The sequence below is a fragment of the Protopterus annectens genome, chromosome 5.part0, assembly GCF_019279795.1.
Source record: "Protopterus annectens isolate FY-2018-M chromosome 5.part0, PAN1.0, whole genome shotgun sequence".
Taxonomy (NCBI): Eukaryota; Metazoa; Chordata; order Ceratodontiformes; family Protopteridae; genus Protopterus; species Protopterus annectens.
The window spans coordinates 1,161,771,639-1,161,784,992 of record NC_056735.1 but is presented as its reverse complement, the minus strand read 5'-3'; the positions used below and the strand labels follow the sequence as shown (position 1 = coordinate 1,161,784,992).

At 45.0% G+C, this 13,354-nt stretch overlaps 1 protein-coding gene across 3 annotated transcripts in view; it reads left to right on the top strand.

The window, feature by feature from the left end:
• Positions 1-13,354, top strand: part of LOC122801567 (U2 snRNP associated SURP domain containing) — a 2,423,494-nt gene that overhangs the window by 1,876,531 nt on the left and 533,609 nt on the right. The window lies entirely within an intron of this gene.

Below are 13,354 nucleotides of genomic sequence, written 5' to 3'. Positions count from 1 at the left end.
CTTTGCGCAACTGTCCACTTCTGGGGAAGATTATCCCTGCACCTTTAAGCCTCGGCAAGTGTAACAGAAGATACCCAGATGCTAAAAATCATATCCAGAGGCTATTTCATTCCATTTTTCCAGCTTCCTTTTCAGAAAAGAAAGAAACTTTCCGATGTTCCACTCATTCAGAGGAAAGATGCAGCACAAGAAATTCAAATGCTGGAAGAAAAAGAGTCATCCAAAAGGTCCCATTAGCCCAAATAGGATACAGAACTCACTCAAACTTCTATTTAGTGCCCAAGAAGACAGGGGACCTCGGACCAGTTTTGGATCTAAGCATACTGATTCAGTATGTGAAGAAGTTGAAGTTCCAAATGGTCATGTACAGTCCATCCTGCCATTTCTTTACAGGGACAATTGGATGTGCTCCATAGATCTTCAGGATGCATGCTATCATATTAAAATAGGCAGGCACTCCCAAAGACACTTAAGCTTTCGGCTGGGAACCACTCACCAACAATTCAGAGCCCTGTCCTTTGGACTCATCACAGCAGCCAGGGTGTTTACCAAATGCATGACAGTGGTGGCCGCACATCTGAGACTTGAAGGATTCCGTGCGTTTCCATAGCTGGATGACTGGCTCATCAGTGCCCCCTCCAGGCATCTTCTCTTGCATTCCAGGGACTATTTGCCTTAGATTACCCAGTCACTGGGGATAACAATAAATTATGACAAATCAAACCTAACACCAGTCCAGAGCCTGGAGTTTTGGTACACTTCTGGATGCAACAACACAGGTAGCATCATTGCCACTTCATCTCATATCCGCTATCAGGAATCAGGTTCATCTGCTTATTTCCCATCCATCTCCTCCAGCAAAATCAGTCCTTCAAGCAGTAGAATCCATGGCAGCAGCCATTGTATTACTTCCTTTGGCACATTTTTTATGCATGTCCTTCAATGGACTCTAGCCTTCAGTGGTCCATTCTGCGTCAGCCTCTATCCTTTCCAGTGAGGTTACTTCAGTTTGCAAACAACACATTAACTGATGGATTCAATCGGAAGACATCTAGGCCAACCCTTTGTTTTACCGCCTCCAATGAGTACAGACGCTTTCCAGCTGGGGGGTCCAAGGCATGTGGTCCCTCCAAGAGACTAATCTGCATATCAGTGTACTAGAGATGAGAGTTGTCCCACTTGCATTACAGGCATTTTTAGATGCTCGTCCTCTAGGGACTATTGCAGTTCAGACCGACAACATGTCTGTGGTCTGGTACATCATTAAACAAGGAAGAATCCCATCTGTAGAGAGGCCATTAGAGTGTGGGAATGGGAAATCTCATTAGTCCGCTTTCTAGTTGCAACACACATACTGGAGAAAACCAGCATGTTAGTGGACAAACCAAGCAGTCCATCCTGATGCTTCATGAGTGGTCTATTAATCAGTCTATGGTGAAAAGGCTCTTCCGTCGTTGAGGCCGACCTTGCTGCAACCACTATGCATCTCCCCACAACAAGTGGAGCAGATACTTTGCTCTTACTGCGCCTCAGGGGCAGTCACTGAGAGGTGCTCTAGTCCACGCTTGGCCCTCGTGTCTTCTTTATACTTATCCCCCCTCTTCCTTTGATTCCGAAATTTCTGCAGAAGGCAAGTTTGCTGAAGAGCTTCGTCATCCTCATTGCCCTTTTCTGGCCTTGACAGATATGGTTCCTCTTCCTGTGGTCTCACCTTCGTTATCCTCCATGGATACTGAAGCCATCTCTGGATCTCCTGTCTTACCCATCAGGATTCCAACATCCCAGTGTCCAGGCCCTCCAACTAAATGCATGGTGTCTCCGCTTCCAGTAATGGTTACAGGTTTTCTTCTCCTGTACGTACCATTATTTTGGCTTCACAAAAAGAATCTACTAAGAAAGTTTACTAGAACAAGGGAAAAGATTCTCCCTTTGGGGTTTGAGTAATGAGCTTGATACATTCTCTGCTCCAATTTCTGCAACACTTGATTTTTTTACAATCCTTTTTAAAGAATGAGATAGTTTCTCTGAGATTAAACTACAGGTAGTGGCTATTTCTAATTTTCACACAGGAGATGGAAATTATTCCTTGGCTTTGTCCAAGTTATGCGAAGCATTCCTGAAGGGTGTTTTTCTTCTCAGACCACCAATAAAGGATCCTTCACTTCTCCGGGATCTCACAGTTCTACTACAAGGTCCAACTTGGAAATCTCTTGAACCTTCAGATAAAACTGATTTAACATTCTTTTCATGGAAAACAGTCTTCTTAGTAGCCATTACTCCTGCAAAGAGGAGGGGTGACTAAGTAGCGCTTGGCAGATAGAACACTACATATGGTTGTGAGAAGCAACTAAATGGAAGAAACGCTGTTCGTGATTATCTTTATGGGGAATCTGCCTCCCACACTGACATCTTCCCTTTATGGATGACATGTAAACCAACAACGCTAAAATAAGAGAGAAGCTAAGGAAGAAACCCACTGCCCAGAACAGTGCACTTATCTGAAAATGGCTCAGTAACCAGCACAGAAGAAGAGCGTTCAAACTAACATTCAATAAAGTTCTGAGGTGTGTGCATCCATATGTCACCTTTATGCCCTACGCCTGGAGTGGTGAGCATACGTGTGATGTACGGTGCCTGTAAACACTAAAGGCTTTGGTTTACTGGCCTGACATTGGGCTATCATTGGCAGGAGATCTCATATGCAAGGGAATACTGCAATAGTGAAGAGAGGGACATCTGTTATAAGAGTTTACATAACTGTGCTTTTTTACAAGGGGACAAGTCCCCTGCAACCCCCATTCCCCCCTGCTAATTAAATATTCTAATTCTGAGATTGAACTACAGTGGGGAAAATGGCATATTTGCCAATTCCCACTGTACCACAATCTCCAGTGCAACTCTTTCTTTTCTGTAGGTTGTCGATATTTTAAATTGTCGATTATATAGTCTTGACCATATGAATTTCAACATTTTTTTTCTTAAGTTAGTGTTGGTCTGTACTGGATGAAAATCTTGCACTTTGTAATCATTTTAACCCCCCCCCCCCATACATCATTTAAACAAGGCAGAAATGTATCTAGTTTTTACATGTCCACAGTTGTTTCATGTTCCTAATCCCTAGGAATGTTCCCCTGTAATTCATCTTGTGTATGATGCCCTTCCTTAGTTAACTGTTGCAGTATTCCAGTACTTGTGGGTTATCCTGCCAAGGGTAACCTGACATGCGGCTGGTGTGTCAAAACCAAAAACCTTCTTGTTGCACTGTATGTCTGGCATATGATCATAGCTACTGTAGGGGTATACAAGAGGATGTATGGGCATGACATCCTCAGATTATCTTGTGGCCAGTCCAAACACAGAAGCTTTGCTAATGTTAAGCTGAATTCTATAGCACTGTGCCACTACCACTGCCAAGGCTTGGTGAGGTAAGTGCATTGTAGTGAAAGATTCATTTTATTTATTTTTTGCTAAAGATTTGTTTGTCTGTTGGGAGGAAAGTGTGAATGTGAAAGGCAAATCCTCTTCAAAGACATTCACTCTGAGTTTGCTTAGGGGCTGAGCATAATTACTGTAGTTGTAAGATTTGTCAGTCATTCATCCCTAAAACTTTTAGAACCAGCTTAGTTTCCCTAAATACCCATTTGGAGACCCAGCGTCTCAAGAGTCTCATGCATAGGAAGATGGCGGAACCTTCAGGCTTGGACAACCTGCATGCAACCAAGAGGTACAAAAAAAAATTAAAACCTGAGACTTCAGTTGCCCAGTCTGACGTGGACATCCATGCAGAGATGGTACAGGAATCTTCATTACATCTGAGTCCTTCTGAAACACCCACTGCTGTGATCCCGCTGGAAGCTTGCACACAAGTCCAATAAGACTGAATCTCCTTTTTCTACAGTAGAGAAAGAGGAACCCAGAGTGATTATTTCTGAGGCACTGTAGGGCATACCTCAGCTATTAGTTCAAGAGGCCTGCCAAGGGTCTGCACCATTGCATTTCATTAGGGTGAATGTCCCAGTGATGAAAAAACAAAAGACCAAGCATGCTCCCCCCACTGCAGATGTCCCATGAGAAGGAATAGCTGGATTTTTCTCGGGGCTAATACAAAGTCATCTTGTCATTAAAGCCTCCTTCCTTTTTCTTTCCTCCTTTTCCTGCGTCCCCCCTTTAAAAAAGCAGCATGAGTCCTCTTCAGGGAAGGAGAAAACAATTCGGATGAAGACTGAGTAGCTTATTTCTCTCAAATACATTCTCTGGAACATACTGCTGTGGTGGTGCTGCAGTAGCGTTGTCACCTCACAGTAAGACGCTGTCCGGTTCGATTCTCAGCTAGAGTGTCTTCTGCGTGGAGATATGCGTGAATGGGCGTACCTTCGTTGAAGGTTGTGTATCAGGGCTGGTAACTCGGCACGTAAAAATCAACTACCAATCATTAGCGGACCGGAGTTCTGCTGTGGCGACCCCTAACCTGGAAAAAGCCGAAAGACAACAACAACAACAACAACATTCTCTGGAACATCTGGTATCAAATGATGAGGGTATGTTGTCACTAGATTCACCACTTAGAGAAAACAATCACCAGAATGATGTAGCACTTTGAGTGGGATACTAAACAGGAAACACACTATGAATTGCTGGACGTAGAGGCTCCCAAATCTTCAGTTGTTCCCTTTGTTCTTGGAAGTCTTTTTAGATGCTTTTGGCACTGCATTTAGTAACCCAGACTCTCAGTTGCCAGCACCCAAGAAACCAGACAGGCTCTGCAAGGTCACAGAGGAGATTAAATTCCTTTTTTAAAAATCCTGTAGCAGACTCCTTTGTTGTTTTGTTTCTCACTACAGGAAAGCCCGCCAAACTCCTTCATGCCTCCAGTGTCCTGCCTTCTGATAGAGACAGTAAGGCCTTGGACAGGTAAGGCAAAGATGTATATACCTGTACCACCCTGACATTTAAGCCATAAACTACCAAACTATAAATGTATCTGTGATCTATTCTGGGAAACCTGAGTAAGACGGTTGTTAATTTAAGAGTGTGTCCATATCCCAAGCTGTATATATGCTCAACAGTGACACCCAAGTAGCCAGACGCTCCACGAAATTTTGTGATGCTGCAGAGGCTTCCTCCAGGGTTGCAGACACCAATTCTGCCATCTACAGATTTATTTGGCTTTGCCTTCAGTCCCTCCTTGCAGATTTCAAGGGCAAGCTAGTGGACTCCCCTCTTCATAGGGACCGCTTGTTTGGCCCTACTGCAGCTGAACTCTTCAAATCCCACAGGAAAAAAAGCAAAATCTTGCAGGATTGCAAGCAGATTTTTTTTTTTACATCAGTCCCTAGGTACCAAAGGAATTGCACTTCCAAGCCTATTAGCTTTGTCCATAAGGAACAAAAGCCCCATCAGAAGAGTAAAAACCAACCAACCAAAAGATATCAGGAGAAAACACAGTGGGACTGTAAGCCTGAGAAAAACACTTTTCCAAAAAAAAAAAAAGTCCGCTACTGTCTATTCTGTGCCCCTCCCTCCCACCTTGGTCCAAAGTTCCTTTTGTCACAAAGATTCGGTCTGTCCCTCCCAGCCTGGGACTGCATGACTATAAATAGGCCTTTTCCATCATACAGAGAAGTTACAGAATGTCTTGGAAAGAGCACCAGTCTTCCAAGGGGATTACCTCTCTGCAAACCAGTTTCATCTTAACCCCGCGGTTCACAACCTTCTCTCCTGGGGGTCTATAAAACCATTAGGTTCATAGGTAGATACTAGGCTATCTGCCCTAGGGCATTTATAAGCCTAGCCAGAGTGTATTTGGCTTCTGCCTCCCTATTAGATTTGCCTACTGTGTCTCTGTAAAGTAGGTCACAGAAGGTACCCTTTTAAGATTAGTTTACTGTGCCTATGTCTAGCAGGGACACAGAAGAGATCCCAGGGGTGAATTTGCGATTTCCCATCCACACGTCCAGATTTCACTTGAAGAGGGTCAGTGAGGGGCAATGTCTAACATAAATTGGGATTCTATTCCAGAGTGAGGGGAGCCTCTGGGAAATGAATCTGTCCCTCCAGCATGTCCTATTTATTTTTGTGCTGAGGTTTAGGTTCCTGGAGCGTGTAGCTCTAAGGGACTTGGATTTTTTGAGGTGGAGCATGTCCATTAATTCTGGGTTTGACATGGCTTTGTACATCAGGCATAGATCGCCTCTGAGTAGGCGGTAAGCAACTGAGTAGAGCTGGAGTTTCTTTAATCGAGCTGCATAGGACATCTGTTTGTAGCCCATGATCCTCTTGGTGAGGTACTTTTGGGGTCTCTCCAGTTGCTGCAGGTGTCGGGTAAGGTACATCCCAAAAGGGGCATTGTATTCAATTATGGGCCTGATGAGTAGAGGGGCACAATGACCTCTCTTGATCTAGATGCGAACCCTTTCGTGATAAGGTGGGCTATATAGAAGGCCTTTCTAACCACTTTGGCAACATGATTATCAAAGGAGAGAGTACTGTCTACGTTGGTCCCCAAATCTCTAATTACTTCTTCTGTACTTAATGGATTACCACCTATGTGGTAATTTGTGGGCACCTTGTTTTTCCCAAAGGGGATGACTATGCACTTTTTAGCATTTAGCTTGAGGCCGTGGCTCTGGCACCAAGCATCCATCTCTGTGAGACCCTTTTGGAGGATGCTTGTGTCCGCTGGAGATTCGATTATGGCCCCCAGTTTGCAGTCATCTGCAAACTTTGTTAGCCATAATCCCCCCGTGTTAGCCTGAACCTCAGAGAAGTATATACCGAACAAGAGAGGTTCCCAGAACTGAGCCCTGTGGGATGCCACTTGTAACTGGTTTGGATTCGGACATGGCAGCTGCGATTCTGACCATGTGGGTTCTATCTCTGAGCCAGTTTGCAACCCATCTTGTGATATAGGGGTTGATATTTAAGCTGGTAAGCTTATTTATGATGCCTGAGTGGGGTATTGTGTCAAAGGCTTTTGCGAGGTCCAGGTAGGCTGTGTGGACTACCTTGCCGTCATCTATGGCTTTGGTAACTGTTTCAACGAAATCAACTAGGATTAAGAGGCATGATCTGCCCTTAACAAAGCCGAATTGGGTAGGGTCCAGTGTCTGGAGGCTCCCAATGTCTTTGTTTTGAGTTCCATGATAATACGCTCCATAGCTTTACAGACCAGACTAGTCAGGCTTATGGGGCGATAGTTTCCGGGGTCCGTTGTGGCACCACCTTTGTGGAGTGGGACCACTGTAGCTGTACGCCATTCTTTGGGTACATATCCTGTCGTAAGGCTAAGTTTGAACAGTGACTTAATGTGAGGTTTCCGTTCTTCTTGGAGCTCGTGTAAGACACAGCCTGGGATACCGTCCGGTCCCATAGATGCTGTGTTTTTTTGCTTTGAAGAGGGCAGCTTTCACCTGTGCATCTGTGATGTCAGGGAGGTTACATTCAGTTGGGATAGGCATTTGCTCCTTTAGGGGGGAAGAAGTTTGCGCTGAATCTGTCTGCCAGGATGTTGGCTATGTCTGTAGGTTCGGTATATTTTGTACCATTATGCAACAATTCAGAGCATATCTGGGAGTTTCCACCCATGTTCCTGACATAACTAAAGAAGGCCTTGTGATTATCTTTAGTGTCTAGGGCAATTTTTCTTTCGAAACTGGCCTTTGATGATTTTATGAGGGATCGAAGTTTCTTGCTAATACTGATCAGAGATGCCTTCCCTTTTGGGATTTTGCTCTGTCATGTAGTAGCTTCCTCCTTCTGTTGTATAGCTTATTTATGGCCGGGGTCCACCAGACCGGTCTCCTGTTTTTGGAAGAGTGAGTCTTGGTTTTATTTGGGATAGCACAATCCATGCATTCCTGCAGGTGCTCATAGAATGCATTTGTAAAGGATTCTGCAGATTGGGCTGTATTATCCTCTGGCCCAGGGGCTTTAAAGGATTCCACCTCAGTCTTGAGAAGTGCAAAGTTGGCTTTTGAGAAATTCTTTACAGTGATTTCCTTGGCTGGGAGTGGGGACGGGATATGGATGTCCAGGGAAATTTGTTTATGGTCTGATCTTACCAATGAGGGGTTTACCTCTGGTGTGGAACATAGAGTCCCCATTTTGGTGATGACCAGGTCCAATATGTTGTTCCCTCTTGTGGGAGTGGTGACCAGTTGTTCCATTGCGTTAGAGTTTATAAATTCAAGGAACCATTGGGCGAGGTGTTTGGGCTTGAGTAGTTTTCCCAGTCAATGTTTGGGTAGTTGAAGTCACCCAATAACATGGTGTTTGGAGAGACCTTCATATTCTCCAGTGTTCTCAGGAATGCCAAGTGGGGTTCCTGTAATAGGGAGGGTGTTCTGTAGCAGGCTACAAACTGAAAGGCAGTTTTGCCCGCTGTTAGTTGCACATGGATGGTTTCCGATGCTTCGTGTAGTGCCACTAACCTGGAAGTAGGTATCTTTGATGAATATAGATACTCCCCCTCCTTTTGTGCTTCGGTCTGAGTTTTGGGGCCGAAACACATGGTATGAGTTATAACCTGGTAGTGCTGGGGTGCTCTCAGGAGCCTTGAACCAGGTTTCTGTTACTGCACAGACATCGATTTTCTCCATACTGAGGAGAGCCTCGAGTGCGTGCATCTTGAGGTTTAGACTTCTGGCATTGAGTAGCATTACCTTTAGTTTTTTTATCCTTGGGTTGTCTATGGAGGTGGGTTTGTCCTTTGAGCCTTGCCTAAAAAAGGCACTATGGGGGTGGCAAGAGCCTTGGCCAGTATACGAAAGCCTAAGGGTGACAGGTGCAAGCCGTCCCTAGCGAAGCAACGTGGCTTGTCGAGCATGTCATCCCAGGCTGACAGACACTGGATCCCCTTTGAATGACACCAATACTTTAGCCAGTTGTTGAAACTGATAATTTTGTCTTTATACTGTGGCATCATTCTTGGTGAGGTCAAGATGCTACCCAAGGTTATGGTCATACCAGCCTGGGCTACATGGTCAGAGAGCTCCTCTGTGTCTCTCTTCATGTAGTCCAGGGAGGTACATCTCAGGTCATTCACACCAGCATGGACAATGACAGAGTCATACTTGTACTTGCTTTGGAGTGACCTGAGTGCTTGCGTTATGTGGCGGATCCTGGCACCCGACAGGCAGCTTACAGTGACCTTCTCCTTGATGTTCATCGTGTTTCACTGTTGCAGTCATGACTGTAGGGTTCTCCCCTGCTGGCAGGCAGCCCTCGGTCGGCCAGAATCCCAAAGTCTGGGTCCGGCGTCGGCTGTTCATCCATGCTCCCTGACGTCAGAGCGCCAGGAGTACAAAGCTGACAGCCGATGCCATCTTCTCCAGTCTTTCTTGCCGTGCGGTGATAGCAGTTCGCAAGTGCCGGTCGGCTGACTCCTGACGAATTTTTCTGATATTCTTCGGTCCGAAGACTTTCTTCTCCACTCAAAGCTAAGTACCCTGTTGGGGAAACTTTTTTCTTGCTCCACTCCGATGTCAGAAAAAGTTAATAATTGCATTTCATGTGGGAAGTAAATACCTCATAAGGATTTTCATTCTTACTGTATTCCTTGCTTGGGCCCTGACCACAACGTAGCTAGTTGTTGGTTTTGTGCTAGATTCAATCAACGTACAATTAAGCGAAGGTACGATTTTGCTTTTCATTACTTCGGTAGGCGCTTTAACTACAAAATGTCGCCGGATACGGTCCGGCTACGGAGTTCACAAATGTCGCAAGGATAAAGACAGGCCTCCGAGGTCCAAATCTGATGATAGCGCACAAGCGGAGCCAGCTTCAGGTTCGGCCGTCGTCAGTGAGGCGCTTTTGCAGCCCCTGTCATCGGCCATTTCAGAACCGACGGCCGAAATGGACTCTCACGAGGAGCCAACCAGGCCTTTAAATATTTCTGTTGCTGGACCTTCGGACAATGCTCCTTTGGATGGGTCCGGAGCCGCTGTGCAGGTACCGGCTTCCGAAGGGGTTTTCAGGCCTACTCAGCTACTAGTAAAGGCAAAGCCAAAGACAAAGGCAAAGACTCCTTCTAAATCAAAGACTTCAACACAGGCATCTTCTGAACCGGCTCCCAAGTCACAGAAACAGTTACTCAAGATGGCGGAGGATTTACTTACTATGATTAGGGGTTCTCATCCCCCTCCAGACAAAAGGCCAAGGCAGGATGTTTATTATGATTCCTCTGATCAGGCTTCTGTTTCCTCAGTTTCTTCTTCTGATCAGGAATATTCTTTCCCTCCTTATGAGGATTCTGATGCTGAAGAATCCATTCCTTCAGCTTCTCCCCCTGAGGATTTCTCTTGGAAACTTTGCATGAAATGAGGGAACATTTCCACTGGGAAGGACAGGAGTATTCGGAATCCAAGAAAAGACTGAGGGATTTTCTTCTTCTTCCCAACATAGACCCTGGCTATTCCTCCTGTTTTGGATATTGTGGATGATGCCTTTTCGGAGGCTAACTTAACCCCTGACTCTTTTCCTCCTGCTCCTGTTAAGCCTGATAGATATTACAGGGTTCCTGATTGCCATCAGTTTTTTATATAAGAACCCTTCTGCTGACCCTGAAACCATTTCTCAGGGTCCTAAGGGAGTTAAGGCCGCTTCTGCCAAAAATCCCATTCCTACTGAAAAGGATTCTCGATCCTTAGAAAGATGGGACAAAAAGGTGTACACTTCTGCTACTTTGTCCATTGGGGCTTTAAACTGTCAGTTTCATATGTTTAAATACCAGCAATTTCTCTTGTCTGTCTTAAAACAAAAGCTTACTTCCATTTCTGCCTGTGCAGATGATAAGGAATTACATGACTTATTGCATGCCACTGAACAGGTTGGGAAGCATGGTTTACACTGTGGATTTGATGCCTTGGAGGCTTCTTGTAGGGCTGCGGCCTCATTAGAAGGCATGCATGGCTAAAGGAACAAAATTTACCTGAACAAGTAAAGGTTAAATTATTGGATGCTCCTGTTCAGCATAATGTTTTGTTTGGATCAAAAGCTGAAGAGGTGATTACAAAGATGGAGGATAAGGCGAAATCCATGCAAACAGTTAAATATTTCTTACAAGTACAGCCACCTAGATTTAGCAGGAATTGGCCTTCAAAAAATTGGTCCTTTCCCAATTCAGACAGGCCTCAGAGGGGTAGATATAGACGCTCCAGAGGGAGGCCTCAAACACAAGCTGCTTATAGACCAAGGCAGTGGACTGCTTCCACCCCTAGAGGAGGAGAGGACAGGTCACAATCTCAAAGGAAACAAACTCAATGATTCCCTCTGTTGGGCTACAGGAACCTCTTGCCTGGTAGCCCCTCTCGGAGGAAAACTCTCTTTTTTATCAAAATTGGACTCAAATAACCCAAGACAAGTGGGTTTTGGATGTGGTTTTAAGAGGTTACAAATTCCATTTTCATACCTTGCCAAGGCCAAACGGATGGCCAGACCTTCCAAAACATCAGTGGACGGAGGCCTTGAACCAGGAGGAAGCTCTTTTGGCTATGAATGCCATAGAGCTGGTTCCTCTTTCAGAGATGGGAAAAGGTTTTTACTCAAGGCTTTTTCTAGTCCCAAGGAAGCAAAACTCATGGAGACCCATTCTGGATCTGTCGGTCTTGAACACCTTTCTAGATATTCCAAAATTCAAGATGCTTACTCTACAGCAGCTACTTCCAGTGCTGTCCAAAGATGCATGGATGGTAACTTTGGATTTAAAGGAGGCATATTTACACATTCCCATCAGGCAGGATCGCAGAAAATACCTCAGGTTCAAGGCCGGATCGAGGCACTTTCAATTCTCTGCGCTGCCCTTTGGATTGTCTACTGTGCCCAGGGTCTTCACCAAATGCCTGGCTCCAGTAGTAGCTTACTGCAGACTCAAGTGAATTCAAATTTACCCTTATCTGGACGATTGTCTAATTCAGGCAGACAGCAAGGATGTCTTACTCCAGCATCTAGAATTTGTACAGAACCTCCTCAAGTTCCTGGGATTCTCTGTAAACATAAAAAATTCTAATTTGACACCAACACAACAGATAACTTTTCTGGGTGCACTTCTAAACACCACAATCCAGATGGCATTTCTGACATCTGAAAAACAATTACAGCTGGCTTCAACTTTCAGAACATTGGCAACTCTAACTCAACTATCTTCAAGGAAATTCCTGCAGGCTTTGGGTTACATGGCCTCCTGCATCCTTCTCATACCATATGCAAGACTACACATGAGGAAAATACAATGGTACCTAAAAAGTGTATGGTCTCAGCATTGCCACAGTTTAGACATACTGATCTCCGTCCTTCCTTGCCTTCAAAAGGAATTTCTTTGGTGGTCCAGGGCATGTGCTCTAAACAAAGGGAAACCCTTCCGTCTGCCTCCTGCCACTCAGATTCTAACCATGGACACCTCGGATTATGCTTGGGGAGCCCATTTTCATGGCAATTGTTTGCAGGGCCTTTGGACAAAGGATCAGAAGCACCTGCATATCAATTTAAAGGAAATGTTAGCCGTTCAGAAAGCTCTATTGGCCTTCAGGAATCTTTTACAACCAGGACAACTGCTAATACGGACAGACAACACCACAGTTATGTGGTACATAAACAAGCAAGGGGGATCTCATTCCTACCCCCTTTGCAGACTAGCCATGGATCTATGGAACACAGCTCTAGCTTGCAATTTGGATCTTCAAGCTCAGTTTCTACCAGGGAAACAAAACTTCCTGGCAGACAGTCTGAGCAGAAACCTTTCGGATCCACACGAGTGGATGCTGGACACCAAAATATTCAGGATGATAACAGCAGTCTGGGGATGCCCTCACATAGATTTCTTTGCATCCCATCTCAATCATCAACTACAGAATTTTTGCACCAGGACTTTCCACAAAGAAGCTTGGAAAGTGGACGCCCTGTCATTCAGTTGGAGGAACCTCTCGGGATATGCCTTTCCGCCTCTTCCTCCACGGGTTTTACTGAAGATAAAACAGGACAAGCCCAAGATGATAATCTTGCTGGCTCCAAATTGGCCTCGGCAGTTTTGGTATCCAGCTCTAAAAAACCTATGCCTGGAGCCCCCTTGGGTTTTACCTCAGTCTCCGAACCTCTGTCCCAACATCAGGGTCAGGTTCTACACTCATGTCAGAACTCTCAGCCTGGCGGCCTGGTTAATCCAGGGCCTTTGATTTCTTCTTTACTGCCCAAGCAGGTTATGGATGTCATTTTAGAAGCCAGACATCCTAGCACTAGAAAATCTTATGCAGGAAAATGGAAAAGATTTTGTTCCTGGATGCAGGCTCAGGATTCTGATCCTCTTCTTCCTAATATTACTTTAATTTTACTTTACTTGACAGATCTCTTACATAAGGGTCTC